The sequence below is a fragment of the Canis lupus genome, chromosome 8 (genome assembly GCF_003254725.2).
Source record: "Canis lupus dingo isolate Sandy chromosome 8, ASM325472v2, whole genome shotgun sequence".
In the NCBI taxonomy this organism is placed as follows: domain Eukaryota; kingdom Metazoa; phylum Chordata; class Mammalia; order Carnivora; family Canidae; genus Canis; species Canis lupus.
The window spans coordinates 50,718,989-50,743,511 of record NC_064250.1 but is presented as its reverse complement, the minus strand read 5'-3'; the positions used below and the strand labels follow the sequence as shown (position 1 = coordinate 50,743,511).

Here is a 24,523-nt window from a genome sequence, read left to right as displayed (position 1 = left end):
GGGGATATGGGGCCAGTACCGCCTGATGTCTCCCGATAGATTTTCTGCTCTACCAGTTGTATGCCAACCCAGTGCCTTGCCTGGGCTCTTTGCTGCCATGGAGATCCACAGCAGCATACAGAGGGAGTGAGAGAGAAAACACACATGGAGGGTACGCCTTCATACACATGCATGGGCACCCTGAGCACCTCCATTCAAGGCCAAAGAAGTGCTGTCTAGAGTGTTCAGAACTGAATACCATCTGCTCGTTTAATTATGTACCATTGCACCCCTGAGGCTGTTACAAATATACATAAAATCAAGAGTTAACAGAACCTGAGCCCCAGGCAGCCCAATACAGAGATCAGATACTCAAATCCACCAACACAGGAGAGCTCAAGGGACCCTAGGCTGGTGGCTCCAAACCCAACAGCCACCTCTTGTTCCTGCCTGAGCAGCAGGCTCAACATGGGTCCCCAAGCCCACCCTCGGCCTGGCCACTTGGGCTGCATGCCCCTGCCTCACTTTTAATCCCCACCTGCAATGTCACCCAAAGGGAGTCTAGGGCAGATCCCTTGCCCTTTCTCTACGAAATGGAATATGTGCTCCTTACTCTCTGTCTTCTCTTCCCTTCTTCCTTCCTTCCCTCTTAGAAATGCCACACCAAATCTTCCTGAAGGAAGAAAAGTCTTTCTGACTTGAGTGTCCACACCCACATGGTCCAGATATGAATATTCTACAGATGGGAAGGAGACCCCCAAAAGCCTTTTTACAAAAATATCCAAGGCTAAAATTCTCACCCCCTCCATTTCTTGAAGTCCCCATATAGCCTCCCAATCCTAGAAGGTCCATTCACACACACACACACACACACACACACACACAAATATGTACATGCATGATTAGTCCCATGGCCGCCCTCCTCATGTCCCCCTCATGCTGAGGCCTTCAGTCCTCGCCCCTGCCTCCCCCGGCACCCTCTTCTGCAGCAGGCATTCTGTCCTGCCTCTTGGCCCCCTCCTCTCCTTGAACGTCAGCAGTCAGATGACCTTCGGCCACCAGCCCACCCCTCTGCTTGCTAGGCAGCACCAGCACCTTGCTAATCTCCCTCATAAATCACTCCCTCCAGCCCTGTCATCATTTTTGTAGCTTTCACTAAACTCCATCCCATTTATCAACATCCTTCAGAGGCCAAAGGTCCAGGCAACATGGGAGGGGCCCACTTCTCTGTCATGAAAGATGGGTACAGATTGGCTTCCTTGTCCCCCTTCTTCTTCACTGGGTTTTTATTTCTGCCCTCCCAGTGCTTACTTCCCCACCTCCTTCCCCAACCACATACTTGTGGATTCCCCTCCCTCCTGACTTCGAGGTCCCCTGAGGGCCAGATTCTCCACATGTCAATCACCTGGGTCTCTCCATATAAAAACCCCTTATTCTGGACTTGGGCTTGGCTTGGGAGAATGAAAGAACCACCAACCCTGTAGACCCCATTAGAACATCAGCTTCAAGTGGGCAGGGATTTTTGTTTGTCTTGTTAGCTGCTGAATTCCCTGTGCTTAGAACAGCATGTGAAATAGCTAGTGGCAAACACGTATTTGTTGAAAGGCTGAATCCTTTCACTTGGAGAGGCACTAAATCAACTTTCTTCCTTTTCAAAAGGCTGGACCTTCCTGCTCCCACACTCCTACTAGTCCAAAGGCCTCAAATGTAAAAGCACATGTGCTGTGGGGGATTTACCTACATGCACTCCACCTGCTACCCCACGTAGGTGTGAGACCCCAGCGTGGCCAATCGGAATCCTGAATACCCTGGGTCACGCTGACTGCTTCAGAGATGGACATGTGACCCAACTGATCCAGTCAGACTCAACTGTTTTACTTTTGTTTGAACTGTAGGAGAAGAGATTCTTTCTCTTTGCTGAACCTGAAAGTGAAAGTTGAACTTGAAGCCGGGGGCTACCAGGAGTCACACAGTGGCAAAAAAGAGGAAAGCAGAGTCAAGAGATAGAGAGAATGAATCCTGGTCACCATGATTGGGCTCTTTGATCTAACCATGCCTGAATACCCACCCTATAATTTCTTGTTTTTGCTTAAGTCAGTTTGAGTTGTTTTGTCACACAGGGCTAAAGGGGCTCTGACTGATAGTGCTCGGACCCATCTGGGTTAGACAAAAGAAACATGGGCAGGGTACCCAACATCCCCAAGAGGCTTAGTAAGTGTGAGTTCCTTTCCCTCCCCTCCCCCTCCCCCCAGTGCCCTCTTGCTGGGACAGGGATCCAGGAATAGAAGGGAGGTAGAACTTCAGCAACATTCTCAGCCATTACATAATGAAATCAACAACAACTGCCTTTAGAAACCCTCTGGTTGTTCCTGAAGGAGCACCAAGGAGAATGTTTTCTGGAGCAGATCTGTGAACTCAGACCCTCATGTCCCAGGCAGCTGGAATGGCCCCATGTCCCCACTGCAAAAGGACTTGGGGGTCATCTGACCCCACTCCCCACCCCAAGCCTCCACCTGGCTCCCTGGGAACACTGGCTTATTCTCAAAGGACACCCAGGCTTCAAACCAGTGTCATTGCAGGGACGTTGCAGAGTCATTGCAACTGAAGAGTGACATGGCATCACTAGGACTGTGTGGCAAGAATAGCTGCCAGGAGCACTCCAGGGAGAGGTGAAGGAAGGAAAGGGCTGAGGCAAGCATCTCCCAATCTCCCGGGTAAGAGGAAGCCTGGTCTACCATATCCCCGGGGAATGGGAAGGAGGCCTCCCACAATTCCCTGCCTCTACCAGGGGAGGCAGGGAGTCTGGAGCTTAAGATACCACTCAAGCCCAGGTACCAACTGGGCACCTTGAATGCGGCCCAGCTCTGAGGACCTGCCCTCACCAACACCCCCAGTTTGACCAGTGGAAGCAAAGACAGACATGAGAAATGCACCACTCACTCCATACAAGGAACCTGTTGGGCAGATGCCACTCCACCCCTGCCTACCTACTACCTCCCAGGGCCCCTGCTGCCATCCTTTCCTTTCTATCAGGAAGCAAGGCACACACCCACACCCTCCTGTGCTTGCTTACACACACACACACACACACACACACACACACAATAATTGATTGCTAGTGAATGTTCCTAGCTGGCTTATAAAAAAAGGTAATTAAAGATTGGTGCTACAGCCTGTAATTAAATATGAATAAAGTATCTCTAAATGGAACCTTGATTCAAAGTGCTCAGTAGAAGTACTTTATGCTGATAGATAGTAAGGAAAAATAGACTCTGTCCCGAAAGCAGAATTATACCCCCCGTGCAGCTGACACCAACGCCACCCCTCCCGTCAGGCCCCGGCCCCCAGCCCTGTGAGCAGAAAACCATTAACAGAAACCAACTGCAACATGGCCAGCAATTAGACTCAAGCAGGGCCCTTAGCTGCCTCCAGTCACTCGCAGAAACCTGTCTCCCTTTCTAAGCGTGTCTTTCCCCTGTTCCTCTTTTTTTCCTCCGGGTCTGGTGGCAAAATCAATTAAGTAAAACAACTGCATTTTAAAATGACTAGTTATGTGCTTTTTAATTACTGTCGGCCCATGATTCAAATATATCAATATCCCTGTCTAGAAAAGGAAAAATAATCAGCAAAAAAAGTTTCTCTAGCTTTATATGATCTGTTTTTTTTTTTAACGTGTATGTGTGTGAGAGAGCAAGAGAAAGCAGGAGGCGGTGTTTGTTTTTTTATGAGCAGAAAACATGAGAGGAGCAAGAAGAAATGTGTCACCCCCCATCGGCTCAGGTTAAGACTTCAGCAGACTGGCATCAGCTGGGGTCCAGGAAACCAAGGCCATGTGACTTTAGACCCAGGTACAGGGCAGAGAGCGAGACTCTCCAGAAAGTTAGATCTATGAAGCCAGTTTCCTGGGCAATGTTTCCAAAATGCCACACCACTGAGCAGCCAAGCACTGGCCAGGGTCCTCATTTTACCCAAATAAGGTAACAGGAAGTCAGGATCGTCTATAAAAGCCATAATAGGACTCCTGTCGGGAGCATTGCTTATGTCTCTCTGCCAGCCAGCTTCAGGCCCCTCACCAGCCTCAGGAAGGGCAATGTCCTGGATTTTCCAAGATGGCCCAGTTTCAAATATTCCATCCTGTTGTCCCCATAGTCATGCACATCAGACCTCTTCTGGATTTATGACATCAAACTACACTGATGTAAGATAATGCCTAACAAATCTAACAAACCCAGAACTGGCTGGGTCCAGATGAAGACAGAAGCTTGTCTCAAAGCAGGCAAGTCCAGGCCTAGCTGCCAAGGCCAGGCAGTTCCCACTTAGGAGATGGGAAGACAGCCCAGGGCACCTGGAGCAGGTTACCATGGCACCAGCAGCAAACAACATCTGGCTCTCGAGATTGAGAAATGCCCCTTCTGCCCATGCCTGGCTGGGTGTCAGCAGCCATCCACTATAGTCTGATGAGGAGAGGGACAAGTCCCTGTGCTAATGGAGTAGCTGGAATGAACCTACCCCACCCCAGCCTGAAGCTGACGAGACAGCTCCAGCTACCTAGGACTCTACAAAGCACAGACTGCTTGCCTTGAGCAGAAAACCCACCATCACTTCCTATATGCTTCTGCGTGAAACCTGCCCCTTCCTCTTGGCACCGTTTCCTAGGGACCTGCCCCAGGCACCCCTCCATCTCAGCATCACTCTGCCAGCTGACATCCCACTTTGCTGCAATGCCTACTCCTCCTTCTGGTTACAAAACATGCCCAGTTTGCATCCCACCAGTTCAGGGTCACTCTTGCATCTTCTAAGTAACACCTGACACTGACAGCAAATAGGTGGCATGTGCCTTCTCATTCCCCTTGTGGTGGCTTTAAAATATGTCCACAGGTACTTAAATACTCTTCCCTTTGAGAGGTGCAGTCTACTGCCCACCTCTGAGCATGAGCTAGATTAATGACCCACAGCACATGGAGGAAGTTAGCACATGCCCTCTGAGACGTCGCTATAACACCTTCCTGTCCTCTCCCAGATGGTGTCCTCCCGGGGCAGCAAGCTGCCCTGTCAGGAGGACACTCAAGCAGCCCATGGAGAGAAGTCCAAGGAACTAAGGCCATGGAACTAAGCCCATGGAGAGAAGTCCAAGGAACTAAGGCCTCCTGCCCACAGTGAACCATCTTGGAAGCAAATTCTCCTTCTCCTTCCCCAATCAGGCCTTCGGATGACTGCAGCCTCCAGGCAACACCTCACACAGACTGAGCCAGAACCACCCAGTAAGGCACTCCCAAATTCTTGGCCGACAGAAACTGTAGCATATCAAATGTTTGTTGTTTGGGGGCCATTTGCTGGGCAGCAATAGCTAACTAGTACACCGTAAGCATACCTACACCAGACACCACTAATCAACCACAGCATTCATTTCTGCTGGGCACAGATGGTGCCTCAGAATCTCTCCACACGGTGCTCTGGGCCACCACTACTAACTGGCCAGAGTTAATACAGGAAACAAAACCAAGCTGCCACTCCTCAGCTCAAGTCAGTCAATCAGCAAATACTGACCTGCAGGCCTGCCACATGACAGAAACCATGCTAGGTATGTGGGGCAACAAAACAGACACTATCTCTGGCCATGAGGAGACCCCAGTCTGCAAAATAAGGCAACAGCCTCTGGAAAACATGCATTTTAGCAGGGCCTGCTGGACACAGTGCCCTCCACCCAGTGACAATTCACCCACACCCAACAGGACTTTCTGGCAAGCTAAGAGGGGACCTCTGAAATCACTATCTAGTCCCTGTGCACTGGGAGTGAGGACAAGGCATCCAAGTGTCTCCTCATCCCCACTCAAAAGCTGCCCTGCCTCCAGGTGTGAATACCCCCACCCTCAGCTTCCCACACAGAGCAATTTATTATAATATGAATAATAATGACAAAAATAGCTCGAGGACACACAGTCCCTGTCTTCCATGTAGTCTGCGTTCTTTCTGGGGTTCTGGAAGATCAAACCGTCAGTTCTGCAGAGCCATTAGCTATTGCTACTGCCCAGCTGGGAAGAATGAACGAAGGGCTGGCGGCAGAACCCGAAGCCTCTCCTGACAAGGGTCAACCCCAGAAATTACAAGACAGTGTTGCTGTCTAAGCCTGCACAAGGAGGCTGGCACAGGTTCAACTCTCACCAATTTGCTAAGAGCCTCCAGGTATAAGATAATCGTCCACCTGGCTTTGCCAACGGCATCACAGTTCAGAGCAAGCTTCCTTCCTCCCACAGGATGTGACAAGCAGCTGACCAAAAGGCAAGAAGCAAGGAGCAGTCACACCCAAGGCCGTGGGTGTGTTCCATGAGAATGCCCACCAGCTAGCCAGGACGGTGGGATCTGAGAGGCAACAGAACAAAGTAATTCCAATGCAAGGTTTGGGTCAAATCGCCCAGGCTCAAACTCTGGCTCCATGGTACACTGGCTTGGGCGCCTGTCTGTACCTCAGTTTCCTCATCTGTAAAATGGGATTTAATACCTACCTTGTAGAGTCTTCGTGTGAATCGACACTCATTAAGGATCTAGATTATAACCTATAGAGGAGCCCCAATAATTACAGCAGGAGTAACAGGTGCCCTATCTTTTTTTTTAATATTTTATTTATTCATGAAAGACACAGAGACATAGGCAGACAGAGAAGCAGGCTCCCTGTGGGGAGCCCAATTCAGGGCTCGATCCCAAGACCCCAGGATCACAACCTGAGCCAAAGGCATCTAGATGCTCAATCACTGAGCCACCCAGGCACCTCCGGGTGCCCCATTTAACACCCCTGTGAAGAGGACAGAGTGGTGTCACAAAGAGAGCAATGAACAAAGAGCCAGCAATTCTAGGCTGTCAGTTCTGTTCAGTCAGTGAGTAAAGCCACCACATTCCTTTCTCCTCCAATCTATCCTCCACATGTGGCTAAAGTGAGTTTTCTAAACATAGGCTGCTCATATCACTTCTCTCTGTTTAAACCCCTTCACCAGCTTCTCAGAGCCAAAATCCTTAAAACAACCCAGAGTCTGATCCTGCCCCATCTCCTCCTTCAAATCACAGCTCAACTATCACCTCCTCAGGGAAGCCTCCCTGTGTATGTCCTCAGAATTCAGGGTGCCCTTCTGGGGAGCAATTAACACAGTTGCACTCTGCCTTGATTTATATTTGCTGAAACTCTGTCTTGCCTTCTAAATGATAGACTTCTTCCATTTTTGCTCAACATTGTATCCAAGGCACCTGATATAATTGGTATTCAATAAGTATTTCTTAATAAATGAATGAGGTTCAATTTTCCCTATCCTCTTCGTCATAAGGGGATGTTGGGCCTTCCAGATGATCTAGGGTAGCTAAGGCATCAGAGGTGGCTACTGTTCCTTCAAGGTAGCTGAGAGAGCCTCGCTGGTGCTGGGCACTTCGAGAGCTGCGGGTGGAGGGACCTATGGAAATGTTGTGATAATAATGATTAATAAAAAGCAGATAAACACCCAGTGTGGTTGGCCAGCCTGGGAAGCCATCCATTAGATCTGTCATTCATTAGAGGTGGGGGTGGGGGCAGTCCAATCAGATCTCCTCAGCTTAAGCAAACCTTCTGTAAATTGTAGGCTGCAGGCACTGACATTTGATAAATTATTCTTCATAATCCACCGTTGGCTGTCATAAATCTAATCTTTCAACGTTCCCCATCTTAATAACTTGTACAGCCTCACAGGGTGACATGTCTATGTCTCTGCCTGCAACAGAGATCTCTGGGATAGAAGAAATTGTGCAGAATGAGATGCAGTATGAAACGAGGACCCCTACAATCCAGGGCCCAGACCAGGTAGGTATCCACAAGGTGATCACAGTATAGAAACAACGAGCCATTCTTGGAGCCATGGGTATCTGGGAGCCTAGTGCTTACACCCCATCACAAGAGTGAGAGACAGGTGGGGGCAGGAGCTCAGTCCCAAGAATCAGACAGACAGCTCTATCCCCTCTACTGAAACCTACCCATGTGAGGACTTAGTACTTCTTGCTTGAACTTGAGCTTGGTTTGGTATAAGGGATGTCAGGATATCTTTGCTCGACAAGGACTAAATGCTCAACCAAGGGTACTTTCCTATGGCTGCATAATGTTTGTTGCCCTCAAAGTGCTCTTATGTGCTCTCAACCTTCTCTTGAGGTTAGACAGAGGAGACAGAATTGCCCCCACTTTATAGAGAGGAACATACTCGCTAAAGGTTATTTATTTATTCATCCATCAAATGCTTACGTGACCAATATAAGCAGGGCACTGTGCTAGTCACCAGGGACTCGACAGTCCTGTGCAAATCAGGAACAGCTACCACCCTCTGAAGTCACTACTGGAACTTAAAGTCCAGTTGTAAGACAGGAATTAATCAAGTACTCAGAGGGAAATGGCCAACTCTGGTAAGTGCTAGGAAGGGAGAGGTAGCTGATACCATAGAGCCCGTGTTCAGAGGATTTAACATGGTTAGGGAGTGCTTCTCAGAGGAGGTAACAAAGAACTGAGATCTGAAGAATGAGTTGCTAGTTAACTAGATGAAGGAAGGAATCTAGGCAGAGGGAAGGGCTTGTGTGAACCATACATAAGAGGAGAAAGACCCAGCAACATGAGGGCCAGAAAGAAGACGGCCAACAACTCCCAACCTGGAATCCAGGCTGACTTGGGCCCCCCGAGGTCGACCCCCGGGGTGGGGGAGGAGTCCTCATCCACAGCTCACAGGGGTGGGTGGTGGGGAGTGGGGAGCCTGGCCACAGCGGCACACACTCATTTCTGGCAAGGCCCAGGACTTTTAAAACCTAATGGGCTCACCCTCATAAAACTACAAAACTCCAAAGGCCTCTTTCCAACAACCTTCAGATGTTCCTACACCCAAAAATAAAGAAGAAAGGAAATAAGGCATAGGCATCCTTGCTTATGGTGGCAACATTTGCTGTCAGGACAGACTTCCCTCGCATTTGGAAGGTGGCAAAATGCCATATGGCAAATAAGCCTAAGCTACGTTCCCATGCCTCAGAGCCCCAAATAAGAGAGCTCAGGTACCAAAGCCCTTACGACCTTTCTAGAACACCTGAGTCTGTTCTACCCAGTAAGAAGTTTTCCAGATTCGCTTTGCATGTGAGAGCAGCAGTACCCTGGGATTTTTAAGGGGGCAAACCCAGACCTTCAAGATCTACTGGGAAGAGAAAGTCCACATCTGGGGACATTACATGCATGCCTGGCTGACTCCAGCAAAACGAAGGGAGGGTAAAAAACATCAGCTCTGGTGTCAGCATCCCTACCTGCCAACATCTAGCCGTGTGGCCTTGGGCAAAGTGCTTAGGTCCATTACCATTCTGCAGAATGGGAGTGATAATAACAACACTCATTTTGCAAGGGGTTCTAAGTATTAAAGGATATTACATGTCTAGAGTAGGGGGCAGCAAGCCAATCCAGGCCGATGCCTGTTTTTGTACAGCCCATCAGCTAAGAATGCTTTTCCACATTTTTTAAATGTCTGGGAAAAGAAAAAGAATAGTATTTTCTGATATATGAAAACTATATGAAATTAGATTTCAGTGTCTCTGAATGAACTTTTATTGGGACACAGCATGCCCATTCATTACACGTTGTCTGTGGCTGCTCCCACACTGCCACAGCAGAGGCAGAGACTGAATGGCCTGCGAAACCTAAAATATTTACTAGCTGGCCTGATGGTGAGCAGAGAAAGGGCCCCCCAAAGATGTCCATGTCCCAATCCCCAAAGGTGTGATTAAGTGAAAGCTCCTCAGATGGGGAGAGCATCCTGGATACTATGTGGGCCCAAGATAATCCCAGGGTCCTTATAAAAGGGAGGCAGGAGGGTCAGAGTTGGAGAGGGAGATATGACAAAGGGAGAAGAGGTGAAAGAATGAGAGAGAGAGGTTGAAAGATGCCACATGGCTGGCTGTGACGATGGAGGAAGGGGCCACCAGCCGAGGAATGCAGACAGCCTCTAGAAGGTAGACAAGGCAAGAGGTTCTCCCCAAGAATCTCTGGAAGGAACACAGCCCAGCCAACCCTTGAATTTTACATTTTATGACCCACAGAATGGGAAGATAATAATTGTGTCTTGTTTTAAGCCACTAAATTTGCATTCATTTGTCACAGCACTGCTGGGACCCTAACCCAGGCCTCTACCAAGAAGTTTGCTGACCTCTGATGCAAAGCATTAGTGTCCCAGTCGCTGTATAGTCATTTTTATTCTTTTGCTGCATTTCCCAGGGCAATGTTGAGGCTAGAGGGTTGGAAAGGAGCTGCACTGGCAGTGTGGGAACATGGGTCGTGGTGCCAGGAGGGCACATCACAGCTCTGCTTCTGTGACAGGTGATGACACCTATAACCAGTCCTTCTTCCTCCTTCCAGGGCAAGGGGTCCTCTGCTCTCCTGGCTGCCTTGTACATGGTATTCCTTCCCAGGCCCCAGGTGAAACCCTTAAACCAGTCTCTTCACAAAAAGCTCTGTTTCCTTTTCTACCTCACATAAAACCACCAGTTATCAGCTCATACACCAAAGATGGAAGAGTGGCAGGGGCCTAGGGGAAACTTCCTCCTGTGATGGTGTTTTGCAGGAGCTGCTCCAGCTGTGCAAGTAACAGCCTCTCCTATGGACCCAGCTTCTCTCTCTCCTCTCCTCTCTCTCTCTCTCTCTCTCTCTCTCTCTCTCTCTCTCTCTCTGAGCTCTCATTAGGTCAGGGTGCTGATGACTTTTTTAATGTCTGGAAACCAGGAACCCAATGCTGGACCCAGCCTCTCAGTGCTAAACCCCAAATTGCTCAGTCCCACGTGGACTCTCCACCAACTCTCTGACCACCAACCCTAAGGAGGAAGGGAGCCACTGTGCAAAGCCCAGCCCCACAGAAAAGTCATTCCCCAAACTGCCAGCAAGGTGACCCGCTAACATTGCCCCAGCAGTACCCACCCCTAGCACCATGTCTGTTCTCAGGTGGCCCCCACTGTTCATGTCCCAGCCCTGGGAGCCCAGTGTGCCCTTCCCTCCCTCTCAACCCCCATTTAATTCTTCCTTGAGTTCTGTTGATTTTGTCTCCAAAATATGTCCACCCACCCCTCTTCCAAGCCACCATCACTCTTGTCCAGATTACCACAAGTGCCTTGTAACCGTCCTCACTTCCACCCCTGGTCCCCCCTGCAGGTCACTGAGGACTGTGTCACTCTCTATAGAGTCTGTCACTGGCTCTGGGCTCCCTGGGGTCAGTGACCCCAGGGCTCCCAAACATGCCTGATACATGTCTCGACCTGTGTCTTCCAGCATCTCTCTGCCCCATCACCACCATCCCTTTTCTGTCCCCAGATGGATCCATGCTCCTTTTCATCCCAAGGCCTCTGCATTCTCTGTTCTCTCTGTCCTGCGCTCCTTCCCCGAACCATCCCCTTAATCACCATTCAGTCCTTGGAAAGACCCCCCATCCTTGGCCTCCCAAACTTAGAGTACCCTATACTTTTCCCTTGTGGCATTTATCATGAATGTCATTAAATTTTTATTTTTCTGGTCATTTAACATGTCATTCCCCTACAACTAGATCATAAGCACCATGGAGGCAGCCTGTTCAGCTACATAATCCCTGACACCCACACAACAGAAGTCCCACAAACATCAGCTGAGCCAATAAATAAACAAGTGATTCATGGCATCCAACAAGGAGAAAGGCCGTGGAGGGCCCAAACACACACCTGTGGGACAACCAAGTGGTCTGAGCTGAGCACCTGCCCCCACCCGGCCCAAGGCCCCATGTCTCCAGCCCCAGGCCCTGGCCACACGGGCCCCTCCAGTCTCTCTCCAGGTTCAGGCACCCCACCCTCGCCCAAGGTGACACCCACTAGAGACGACATCCTCAGCTCAGGCTTCTCCACCCACTCAAGATGCTTTCTCCAGACCTTTGTGCTTGGCTTCCTTTGACAGCACTCAAGTCCTGCTCAGGTTCTGCATTCTCCAGAATTCACTGCCTTCCCCAATTCACCCCTCTCTGTGACCCTATCGATGGATTCCAAGAACACCTGAAAGCTGCAGCTCAAATCTCAGCTGACTCAACTCATCTTGACCTCTCACTGAGCTGTCTCTAGCTCATCCTGTACCTAAAATGTAAGCTCCTCAGATGTCAGAGTTGTGGGAGAGTCAGTAACTCAGCTAGCGCAGTTACACATTGCCTTCCTCTGACTCTCCGGCCCCATTTGTACTTCTAGGCAAAGAGTTCTGCCCTCTGAGTGACGGAACTAGAGTTCCCATCCCACTGCCTCCACTAACCAGCCCTGTGACCTTAGGGACGTTGCTTCATTTTCTCTGGGTCTAAACTCCTCACTTGGCAAAGGAGGGTGTTGGAGTACTTAGTCCTGGATGGCCTTCCTAATTCTGTGATCCTGGAACTCCTACTCTCCATCCTGCACTCTCATGCCGGTGTCCTCGCCCATACCAGCCTCCCCCTACACACACACACACACACACACACACGCACACACACACACACACACACACACTCAAATCTGGTTCTCCACCTGTAGTCACTTACCCTTCCTGGTGACATACACAGGCACACACACACACATAAGGAGTCACCTCCAAAGTGGCACACCGGCAAGGCCACTGAGCAGGGCCCCCCACAGCAGAAACCACCAAGGAAGCCCGGCTAGGGACATGGGCTTGCTCTTCAAGCCTCATGAATAAAGAAGCAGGCACAGCTGGCCTATTCATAATCAGCATAAAAAATTGATTAGCCCTTTCCAGATTAAACATTATTGTTTCAACAATGAACATAAATCAGCCAGACGTGGAGGGTTTGCTTCTCTCTGCTGCCAAGGAGCTACAGCAGGTAGACTATGTGTGGGGACCTGGGCATGGTGGAAAGAGAGGAGGGCTCCTCTCCTTCCCTCTCCTCCCCTAGAAGGACCGGCTTTCAGAAGGTACACAGGAGGGCAGACCTCTCCTCACTTCCAACACCGGCCCCTGCCTGCGAGCACAGAGGGGCAGCACCTTTTTTTCCCAGAGGTAAGAAGGAGGAGAAGAGCCAAATAGCCTCACCACATGCTTCATAGAGCACCTCCTCCACCATGTGATTGGCTCTTGAGACAACAGAGGCCCAGGGCCAGCCTGGGAATGAAGGCAAGATGGTGGGCTGGTGTGCTGCTAGGGGAGCAGCGTGGCCCTCAGCAGCAGACTGGGTCTCACAGGCCCTTGGGGTGAGCCTTGAACCCGGCCCCACACCTCTCGCAGCAGCCTGTGTAACTGAAGGGCATAGGCCTCTACGGTCAGATAGCCCTCAGGTTCAGCCTCCAGCTGAGCTGCTGTCCTGCTATGTGGCCCTGAGTACCTAGTATGTCTGAATCTTATTTTCTACACCTAGGAAAAATGGGAAAAGGGGCACCTAACTTACCTAGTTTTTGTGAGGACTGAAAGGAGACTGTGTTTGGAAACATCTAACACATGCTAGGGATGGAGACACAATAAATCTGCAGTTCCTTGACCTGCTAGGGTTCCCCACCTCCCACTTGGGAATGCTAGGAGAAGCCATAAACTGCTAGGACACAAAACCTGGGGAAAGGCCCAGGGCTCCTTACACAGGGCAATAGAACACAAGGGTTAGGATCTTGGCATCTGCCGTCAATCCTGGTTTTGCTCCCAACTCAACCTCATGTCTCTGTGCAAGCTCAAACACATGACACAACCTCTCTGGCCTTGGCTTGGATAACAGTACTTCACCCAAAGGGCAGCTGTGGGGATTACAGGAGAGCACACCGGCACATGCACACCTGCAGTGCCCACCCAATCCTTCAGATCTTTCCCCTGCTCCCTCCTGCAACTTCAGTATTTGCATATGAGCTGGAGGGCTCTTTCTCCAAGGCTGCAGGAATTCACAGCCCTCAGAGGCAACCATCACTGTGAAGTTAGGAAGCTGGTGTATAAACACCCAACCTTCTCTCTTGGCCCTTGGGCTGGTTGATTTTAAGGCAAGTGTTTGGCACCACTTCCCAGGTTCCCATGGTGGCAGCTGGTTTAAGGGCACACGGTCACTGGTCGCCTTCTCTTCCCTGAACCATGTTTCCACTTCCTTACTGCACCTGACCTTCCCACAAAACCACTCTCACCAGATTCCTCTTCTTGGAGTCGTCTTCTGGGAGTTCCCAACCAGGATTAGCACCTCTCATGTGGTAAGCATCCAGCTGAGGTGGGCGATTATGTTCCCTCTAAGACAGTGTGGGACCTGGGACTTCAAATCATTGCTTCTGCCCCAGCCATCACCAGTAAAGACAATCATCTGGCTCACTTGGACTCCAGGAGAAGGTATCAGAGCCACAGCAATCATATCCACCCTGCCCATGCTGCCAACCCCCAGCCTTGAGCAACCTGCAAGAAGACACCTACCCCTTCTCCCTGGGGAGGGGAAAGAAGGCCATGAGCTCCATTCAAGGAGAAGATGACACCCCTGCAGTTCGCCTGGCAGTCCCAGAGGGCATGGGGTCAGCTGTCAGGGCAGCTCCTTCCAGAGCAGTGGTTACGGCACTCATTTTCTGGCTTGTGGCCTCCTGACCCACTGCTCAACCTGGGACACTCACTCTGAGCTCCTGAGAGATGACAGGGAATCGGGGGGGGGGGGGGGCATTGGGGGGGAGAGAACAACTGGGCATGCCCAAGCTCCAGGATACAGCTAAAATAGGCTCAAAGGGAGAGCTCACTTCTACCAGATGTGGAGGAAGGAAAGAGCCTCCTTGCGTGGCTCCTGCCTTGCACCTCTCCAGCCATCCTTCACTGTGGGCCGACTCTGCCCATAATCAGCCGTGGAGGCCTGCACACGCACGCATGCACGCACGCACACAGACACTATTAGCTACTATGACCAAACACGGGTTCTAAGACCAGGACCCTCAAGTCTGCACACCAAGGTCCAATACCTACACCCCTACACCCACTATATTGCCCTCCAGAAACCAGGCCTTCCTCACAGGTAGCAGCTGCACAGCATCGGAGGGGCATGTTTCGGGGCAGGGTGGGGGGATGCCTAGGCAACAGAGTTCAAAGCCTGCCTCTGCCTCTTTTAGCTAGGAGACAGTGGCTGTTACTTCACCTTCCTGCTTCCTCATTTGGAAAACTGGAATGGTAAAATCGACCAACCTTGCAGAATTATTGTAACGGTTAGAAACAATATCTGTAAACCATTCAGCCAAGGTGTATGTACTACCCAGCAAGTACCAAACAAACACAAACTCTCCCATTATCATCCACTGACATGAACATCTTTTATACCACGTTCTGCTTTGCTGCATCCCACCCCACCTCACCTGTCACCTTGGGGTTTAAATGGAGAGGGATGACATCTCCTGATGGACCCCACCTCCTGCGACTGCTGTGATTGGTCAGGGACTGGTCATCTGTATTTGTTTCCCAGGGTGACCATAACAAATCACTAATGGGTGCTTAAAATAACAGAAATGTATTGCCTCCCCATTCTGGGGATGGGAAGTCTGAAATCACGGTGTTGGCAGGCCTGCATGCCCTCTGAGGGCCCCCAGGGAGAAGCTTTCCTTGCTCTTCCTCATTTCCAGTGGCCGCCAGCAGTCTTGGCAGTTCCTTGGTTTGCAGCTGCATCACTCAAGTCTCCACGGCAGCCACCACATGGCCTCCTTGCAGGCTACCAGTCACTGGAGGTAGGGCCCATCCCAATCTACTATAAACTCCTCAAGTTACCAAATTACAGCTGCAAACACCTCATTGCACATGCTCAGGTTCTAGGTAGATAGGAACAGGGTGGAGGGGCGTGGGGGACACTATTAATCTGACTTGGGCTTAGTTGGGCAGAGTCCTGATCCAGAATTTCATAAAAGGAAAGTGGAGTCTGGGGGGAGGGTCTGTTGGGGGTAAACCTGGGAAGAGGGAAGAGTGAGAGATGCCAAAGGCAGTAGGTCACAGAGGAAACCAGCTGTGGATGAAGCTATAGGAAGAACATGAGACACGAGAGTCCTGGAAGAGCACCCCAAAAGCCCCATTCAACCCTGTCCCTTCCCAAAGCATAGTGACAGGACACAATAAGTCTGCCCTCTTGCCTAGGCTCATTCAGGCTAGGGTTCCAACCCTCACGACTATAAAGGTGCTAATGCCCTCACCTGTTCCAGCCTAAATTATGGCCCGGGAATATTCATATATTGGAGTCCTAACCTCCAGTACCCAACCTTCAGAATGTGACCTTACTTGGAAATAGTGTCACTGCAGAGGCAATAAGTTAAGATGAGGCCACACTGGCAGGGTGCTAGTCTACTATGACTGCATCCTTACAACAGGGGGCAATTTGGACAGAGAAAGACAGGCACATAGGAAGGACGCCAGGTGAGTGCGAAGGTAGAGACCAGGGGTCACTTCTACAAGCCAGCACACCACCAGAAGCTGGAGGAGAGGCTTGGAGGAATCTCACAGCCTCCGAGGAACCGAGCCAGCCAACACCTGGGTCTCAAACTCCTGCCCCCCTGAATGGAGACAACAGATTTCTGGTGTTTAAGCCGCCAGTCTGCAATGCTTTGTGACAGCAGCCCTGTGATCTGATATAGCACACCCCGGGGGCTCGGCTGCCCCAGCCCTGCTGCTCTGCTCCCGGGCACCGTGGAGCTGTGTGCCACCCTTGCTACCAGACCACCAGCCTCGAACGGCCTACTTTCACTCCTTCAATCTTACTCAACCTCCGAGGGTCCCCTCCTCCCAACTTTCCCCAGAACTCCTCCTGCATCAGCCCCACAGCAGAGCTTAATTGTTCTCTAATTACTTCCTCTGTGAATTGTTCTGTCTGCCCAGCTTCAGGAGGGAGGAATGGGGCTTTGACAGATTCTAGATCCCCCACAGCGTCCATACAGAGGTGAGTACCTATCAGCTGCTCAAGGAGTCTGTATTTTGTGATGGAATGAAGCAGTCAGTGGTGGGCCCCTACCTTCCAGAGTCTGTGAATGGGGGCCACCATAAGCTGAGGAACTTTCTCCAGCAAGCAGGACCAACGCATTTGCTAAGTAGAGGGTATGGGCTTGGGTACCACTTTTGAACTAGACCCCAAAGAGGGGGGATATACCACAAGCCTGGTCTACAGGTTGAAGGTGAAGGGTGAACACATGGGTATAATCATCCCAAACCACTGGCTAGTGGGAGGGCTGACCAGAGGATAGAAAGAACACCCAGAATCTTCTCACCATGAGGCATGAATCTCTGAAAACAGGGCTTCCTCAAAGTCCCCAGGAGACCACCAAGTTCCAAGGAGAGCGAAAGCCAGTGGAGCACCTCTGGGTTTGACAGCAAGACCAGGAGTGTCTCCAAGTGCTGGCCTTCTCACTCCAGCAAGCTCCCAGCCCTCAACTGGGAAGATGAGCACTGGATTGGGAGTTGGGAGAACTGGGTTCAGGTCCTGCTTACACCACCACCCAGCTGTGCCACTCTGGACCAGTGACTTCCCACTCTGAGCTTCAGTCTCCTCACCTGTGAAACACAGGGCTTGGACCAGGTGATTTCTAAACCATCACAACCCAGGAGTTAGTGATTCTCTTGGGTAACTTTTGTCTAAGGCACTTGCCACTGAATGACAAAGGCCAAATAAGAAAAGCCAGTGTTTGTCGACCTCCAGAAAGGTCCAGGCACAGGTGGGGAGCTGGATAGAATCAAGGATCCCAGTGTCTCTGCTTCATTTTGTCCTCACAAGAGCTCTGCACATGATGACCAGAGCCAACTGCTGCCAGGATTCACTGTGTGCCAGGCCCTGCACCCCAGGCGGGCTATAGCTTTCGATCCTCATCACGGCTCTATTAGGGCAAAGTTTCTGTTGTCATCCCTACTTATGGAAAAGGGGACTAAGGCTCAGAAAGAATGAATGATACAGCTAAAATCTGGCAGCATTTGGGATTCTTGCAAGGTTCTCTGATGCCAAAGCCTATTTTGTTAACCACTAAGCCATTCTGCCTCAGAAATGACCCTTCTGGGGACGACTGGGTGGCTCAGCGGTTGAGCATCTCCCTTTGGCTCAAGTCATGATCCTAGGATCCTGGGATTGAGTCTCACATCCGGCTCCCGACAGCGAGCCTGCTTCTCCCTCTGCCTATGTCTCTGCCTCTCTGTATCTCATGAATAAATAATAAAATATTAAAAAAAAAAAAGAACTGACCTTCTGTTCCTTCCGGAAGACAGACCCTGAACTTAGCCTGTAGTTTAGAAAGCCCCAGACACCCCCTCACAGAGCCCTCCACATGGCCCCAGGGGACCATGGAAGTGAGACAGAGGCAGGAGCAGAGCTGGCCACCCTGAGGACTCCAGGACCCATAATGCCATGTCATGACATCCTGTATCAGACAGAGTGTCTCAATGCAGGTAACAACCCATGAGTGAGCAACTTTGGTGTGCCAGGCACTGAGCAGTGATCTAAGAGAACCCCAAGAAGAGTGGGAGAAGACCGCCCACCCCAAGAACATAAACCTGGCATGGAAATGACCAGATGTAAGAGGTCAACCAACTGATCCGGATTCACAGTCCAATGTGGCTGAGGAGGTCAGTGAAGGCTTCAAGGGGACAGGGGTACTCAAAGTAGTTCTGCAATTCAACTCAGCCACACTTACCAACACCTCCTATGTGCAGAGCCCACAGTAGGCCCCATGGGAGATTCAAGATGGTTCTTTAATGCAACAAAGAACTGCATAAGATCTGTGACAGGGGCAGAAAGCATCCAGGGGAAACACAAAGGAGCCACCAATCCCAACTGGGGGTGTGTGAGGAAGCCCAGGGTATGACTTCATGGGAAACTGTACCTCAGTTTCCCATCTGTAAAATAAATAATAGTAGGACCCATCTCAGAGGATCTTAGCAAGAAGCTGAATTGTGTGGAACTTCTGAGACAGTGCCTGACACTGAGCAAACAGAACGTGTGTGTGCATGTGGTGGTGGTGTCAGCCCGGAGCTCACAGGAGGAGAGGGGCCTGCTGAGTGAAGATGGGAAAGTGAGAGGACAGGCCTGGGGTGCATGGAGTGAACCTCCCATGTGGTCAGGGTGTAGTTCCATGAAGACTGGAACAGCGGATGAGGCTGGAAAGAAAAGTGGGAAGCAATTCCTGCCCTGGTCTCTGGGGGGCTCTATTCCACAGGCGTGAGAGGGACGTGACCCAGGCTACATAAGGGCCATGCAGAAGCTGCAGAGCAATGGACTAAAGGTGCCCTGGAGATGAAGCAGACCCCGCAAGGAGGAGGCCTCTCGGGACTGAAGCAGGGCAGTGGCTCAGGGTGAAGGCAGGAGCCCGGGGGCCTGGGGAAGAAGACTCTCTCCCCTAGTGACTAATGGCCCACCATTCGTCCTGGCTGACGTTAATGCATCCCGCCATCCATCTCCTACTTGTTAAATTACCATTTTATGGCCAAAATCTTTCTCCCATAATTGATAAAAATCTCCTTTTGATGTTCAGTATTATTGGGGAGAAAATGTTTTTTTATTCTTCATTATGTTTTTAATATAAATGTATTTTTTATTGAGAGCTGCTGGGAAGCCTGGAGGAGGTGAATCTCTCTCCCTTGCCCCCCAGTCCCCCCCCACCCACATCTTTGTGGCCACCAGCTCCTTCTGTTCCACTCCCAGAATGCTCACATGGCAGCCGTCTTGGGGACAGTCTGGGGAGACAAAGAAACCAGACGCCAGAACAAAGGTTGTGCTCAGGACAAAAGAAGCCAATCTAAAGATAGCTGGTGGTCCTCAGCTGCAGGCAGCGGAGCAGCCAGGGATGGTAAGGCTGAGTGGGCCTCCGCCACGCCCCTGCCAGTGTGCAAGAACACAGGCAAGAACTCCAGGAGGCGGGGATGCCCAGGGGCTGGCACAGCATCTGGCACACAGGTATGCTCAATAAATATTTGTGAGTAAATAAGAGAAGGGCAGGGAGAAACTGGATCAGCCCTGGAAAGAAGGCAGCAAGGAATATGAGATGGAGGCCTGTGTCACCAGGGAGGGGAAGTCTGCCAGTCATGGGTCCCCCAGGTTAGAATCGGCTCCTCCAGCCCCTCTCCCTAACCATGTCCCTCGCTCCAGTCCAATCCAGGGTATGTTCGTCCCCACATACGCCCACAGGACAAGGGAGGCAGAGTCCAGCTGCCATCCTGCACAGTAGAAGGCTGGGTCTGGAACATAGCACAACCACCAACTTCTGGACCCATGCTCAAGAAGCCCAGGGGATGGACTGCCAAGGCAGTGAAGGGAAGGGGCTGACCAACAGATGGAACCCTAGGTAATCATCTAGAAAGAGAAAGGAGAATTTTTTCTGTTTCTTGCTAGCAAAACAGTATCCGGGACAGAGAACCATACCAGCTATCAGAAAGCCTGGTGTAAAGTCCCATGTCTGCCATTTATAAGTCTCTCAGAATCTCGGTTCCTCACGCTTACAAAGCATCCAGCATAACACGGAAATGAGCTACCATTTGCTGGTCACTTGTTCTCTACTATATGCTCCAAGTCCATTAATTCATTTAATCCCCACAGTAACCCTATGTGGCGCATACTGTTATTATCCCCATTTTACAGACGAGGAAAATGAGACTCAGAGGAGATAAGTCACATGCCCAAGATCACACAGCCAATAAATCAGCAAGCATGGGATCCCTGGGTGGCGCAGCGGTTTGGCGCCTGCCTTTGGCCCAGGGCGCGATCCTGGAGACCCGGGATCGAATCCCACGTCAGGCTCCCGGTGCATGGAGCCTGCTTCTCCCTCTGCCTGTGTCTCTGCCTCTCTCTCTCTCTCTCTCTCTCTGTGACTATCCTAAATAAATAAATAAAATATTTAAAAAATATTTTAAAAATAAAAAATAAAAAATAAATCAGCAAGCAGTTTAGCTCCTGCCCACCTCCAAGTCTCAATAGAAAGCCTGACGATCAGGACCAAAGGTACAAATGTGTAGTCCTGACGAGGGCCATGTGGGAACCATGATGGATGATCTAATGTGTCAACTTGGCTGAGCCATGGTGCCCAGACATTTGGTCAAACTTTATTCTATTATCTCTGTGAGGATGTTTTTGAATGAGATTTACATTTAAATCAGTAGACTTTTGGGGCGTGTGGGCGGCTCAGTCAGTAAAGCATCTGACTCTTGGTTTTGGCTCAGATCATGATCTCATGGGCCATAATCTCATGAGTCTTGAGATCAAGCCCCATGTCAGGCTCTGCACTCAGTGGGGAGTCTGCTCTAAGATTCTCTCCCTCTGCCCTTCCCCCCACTCACGTGCATGCACACACTCTCTCTGAAATAAGTCTTTTTTAAAAAGAGTCAGAAATTAATACTGCAGTTTAAAAAAAAACAAAAACAAAAAAAACCCACCAACCTGTTTCAGAGTACAGCAGCCAAACACCAATTCTCCAACACCAGTACAAGCGGTGCCCCTAACAAAGGTATTTCTGTGCATCACTCTGGCAGCTGATCTCATTTCCTTCAGTTTTTCATAGAATTTTACGGTTAGAAAGAACTTAATCTGACACAAGTATATCCCAAAACAACAAACAAAACTGGATCATTTATTGAAATATACTGTACTGAGATCAGGTGTGTGTGTGTGTGTGTGTGTGTGTGTGTGTGTTAGGGAGGGGGTGAGAGGAGGGATGTATGTCTATGACCACAGGTAACTGTACCAGTACAGCTGACAGTTCCATCATCTCTTCCTAAGTCCCACCATAACTCCTCTCCTCAACTTCTCCACCCACCTCAAACCTCCCACCCCTTCCCTTTCCCCCACCTGGAAAAAATGACCTCATCCCCCACTTTGCTAAGAAAATCTGGCTCCACTCCATCCTCCTTTGCTTGGGTCCCTCTCCAAGTTCTCCTCTCCCTCAGGCTCACATTATAAAAAGAACATTCGAGGCCCTTCAAAATATGATGTTAGCACCAACTTTGCAACCTCAACTCCACTATTTACCAACCTGAACCCCATATTCAACAAGACTATTCACCATGCAACCTCTGTACTTCACACTTCCCAGTGCCTGTACCTGTGCTTAGCCCACCTCATCACTCAGATGTCCCCCCCTCCAACTTCCACTTTTCCAATCCCACCCCCCCTTGAGAGCCTGGGTCAGATGCCACCTGCTTCAGAAAGCCTCCATCCACCCAATGTAATTGAACGCTCTCTCTCTCTTCCTATAAACCCTGTGGGCTCTTACATGGCCAGCTACAACAGTGACGTGTACCTCCCAATGACCCCAGACTACAAGGGCTGGAATGAGATCTTACCCATCCTTGGCTGCACCCAAAGCTTCCAGTACTGTCCCCTCCTCACTAAATACCAGCTGCTTGGACACAAAGAGAGAGATAAAGAATGGAAAATGAAGGAAATGGTATCAAAACACAGAACTACGGGCTGCTTGTGCCTCTGAGGATTCCTCCAGAAGAGGAATGTGTAAGGGCGGCTTGGTGGTCAGAACCCTCCAGCAGATCCTCCAGCAGGAGGCCAAGAACCCTGGGAACCAAGGTGGTCAAGAGCCTCATGGCTTAGGCCCGTGTCTGCCCCATTCAGGGTGCAAAGGTGTCAGCCTGGGCTCCTTCCACAGCATGGGCCATGCCCAGGAGAAGAAAGAACTCGAGTCTCAGCCACCTGTCAGGGCTCCCCTATGTTGGAAAGGGCCAAGGCTTCAGCGTCCTTCCCTGACGCTCAAGCTCCGGCGCCATCTGCTGGCTAAGGCCGGCACTGCACCTAGACCTCCAGTCCCAAGGGCAGTTAAGCGACCAGGTGGAGACAATTCCCAACCCACTCCAGACCCAGGTCATTTTGGAGTCACCAGAAATGACCCCACCTTTCTAGAGTTCGGGCTTCTAACTGCTTCCCAGAACCTGTCCTTCTAACTTATAAAATTAAAGGGAAAAGGGCAAGTTTCTTTCTGGTAACACTAGCTGAGAAACTTCCAAGACACACATACAGACACAGAAAGCAGATTTCCAAAAGATTTCTGCCAAACAGAAGCTCTGCTGCATGGGAAACAAAGCACTGGCCTGATAATCAGAATATCTGAGGCCTCGTGCTGTGGCTCACACCCCTGTCTTAGCTTTGTGGCCCCTCCCCAACCCCTAGCCACACACATCCCTGTGTCAGGACAGTGCCCCTTTACTCACTCTCCCCTCCACACTGATGGCACAGGCTGCTGTGCAGGGATTCACACTGATTCAGAACCACATGTAAATCATAGGGTTTACAAGAGATGCAAGCTCACTCTCATCTCCCCATCCTGCTGGGGACATCCCTCAGGGCCAGCCCCTTCTGCCTGGGGCAGGGACTGGTGTGAGGACACCAGTGACCCCTGTCAGGCTTCTGCTGATGGGAAGGATCTGCAAGAGGCACAGATGCAATCAACGAGGGCAGCCAGAACACACCAGCCTCAAGCTCTCTCTGGCCTTCCTCTCTGCTCTTCAGTCTGAGATTTAGGGGCAGCAATGAGGTCTTTGAGCTCCAAGTGTCTTCAGAGCCCATCCAAGAACTTGAACCTAGACAGCAGACGGTGACACATGACAGTGTAGGAAAACCAGGGATGGAAACCTGAAACCAGGGACAAAACAGAGCTTTCCACTGAGTGTCCCAGGGCAGGCACAGAGCCCACAGTCAGTGGGATCCACTCAAACATCTCCCTGGCAGGGAGAGCTGCTCCCCACGAAGTGTCACACACAGGAGAGGCGGGAGGAGGAGGGAAGTGCAAAGTGAGTGACTTTCCCCGCCCTCACACCCCCACATCCACCTACCCTGCTTCCCACACAGCCCCTCGCCCCTCCCTCCACCCACAGACTGAGAAAGTGTGTCACCAGGGAACAAATGCCATCTCCCAGGAGGAAGGAGGAGGAAGGGGGAGAAGAGAGACTTCAGTTGTGTGCCTGCGGGGGCCGGGGTAAGGAAGCAGAGGTTGCTGAGCTTCCCAGCTGTGAAGGACGCCCCCTCAGAACAGTGACCTTGACATCAGCCTCCCTCTCTCAGAGGGCTCGAGACCTGTGGGGCAGGAGCCACAGCCCCCACACTCAGGATCACATGGCCAGGGGGACCTAAGAAGAGGCCCTGAAGATGCAGATGAAATCTATTAACCCCAAAGAGCCTTTGCCAGCTGAGTGGGCCCACCATGAAGCTGATATCCCAAACTTTTCATCTCACTGCACCCTGGCTTAGAGGGGGCCACTGACCTGCCCTTGCCACCCCCTCCAGCCCTCCACAGACAAGTCGGCCTCCAAGGGTTAATCTGCTGCCTTCCTTTCCTTTTATCCGCCCCCACTGAGCTGCCACATGCCAGCAATGATGCACTTCACACTGTTATTACCGTGATTTATTTAGTTTTAATTTGGGGGTGAATCTCGTGCTATAGGAAGCAGGAGGCCAACAGTTTGGCAAGAAGCAAAGCCACGCAGGGGCCTGTGCCATGCCAATCCTGTCCCCTCTGCCTGGGGTCCCTCTGTCCTCAGCCTGCTCCTCCTGGCCTGTGGCCTTGCTCCTGACTCGAACCCTAAATTGGGTTTGCCCTTCATTTAATCTCCTCCACATAGCTTTTATTCCCTCATCTG

General features: G+C 50.7%; 1 protein-coding gene across 13 annotated transcripts in view; it reads right to left on the bottom strand.

Annotated features, from left to right (window-relative positions):
* The window catches only part of ADCK1 (aarF domain containing kinase 1), a 146,758-nt gene that overhangs the window by 40,514 nt on the left and 81,721 nt on the right, over window positions 1–24,523 (bottom strand). The window lies entirely within an intron of this gene.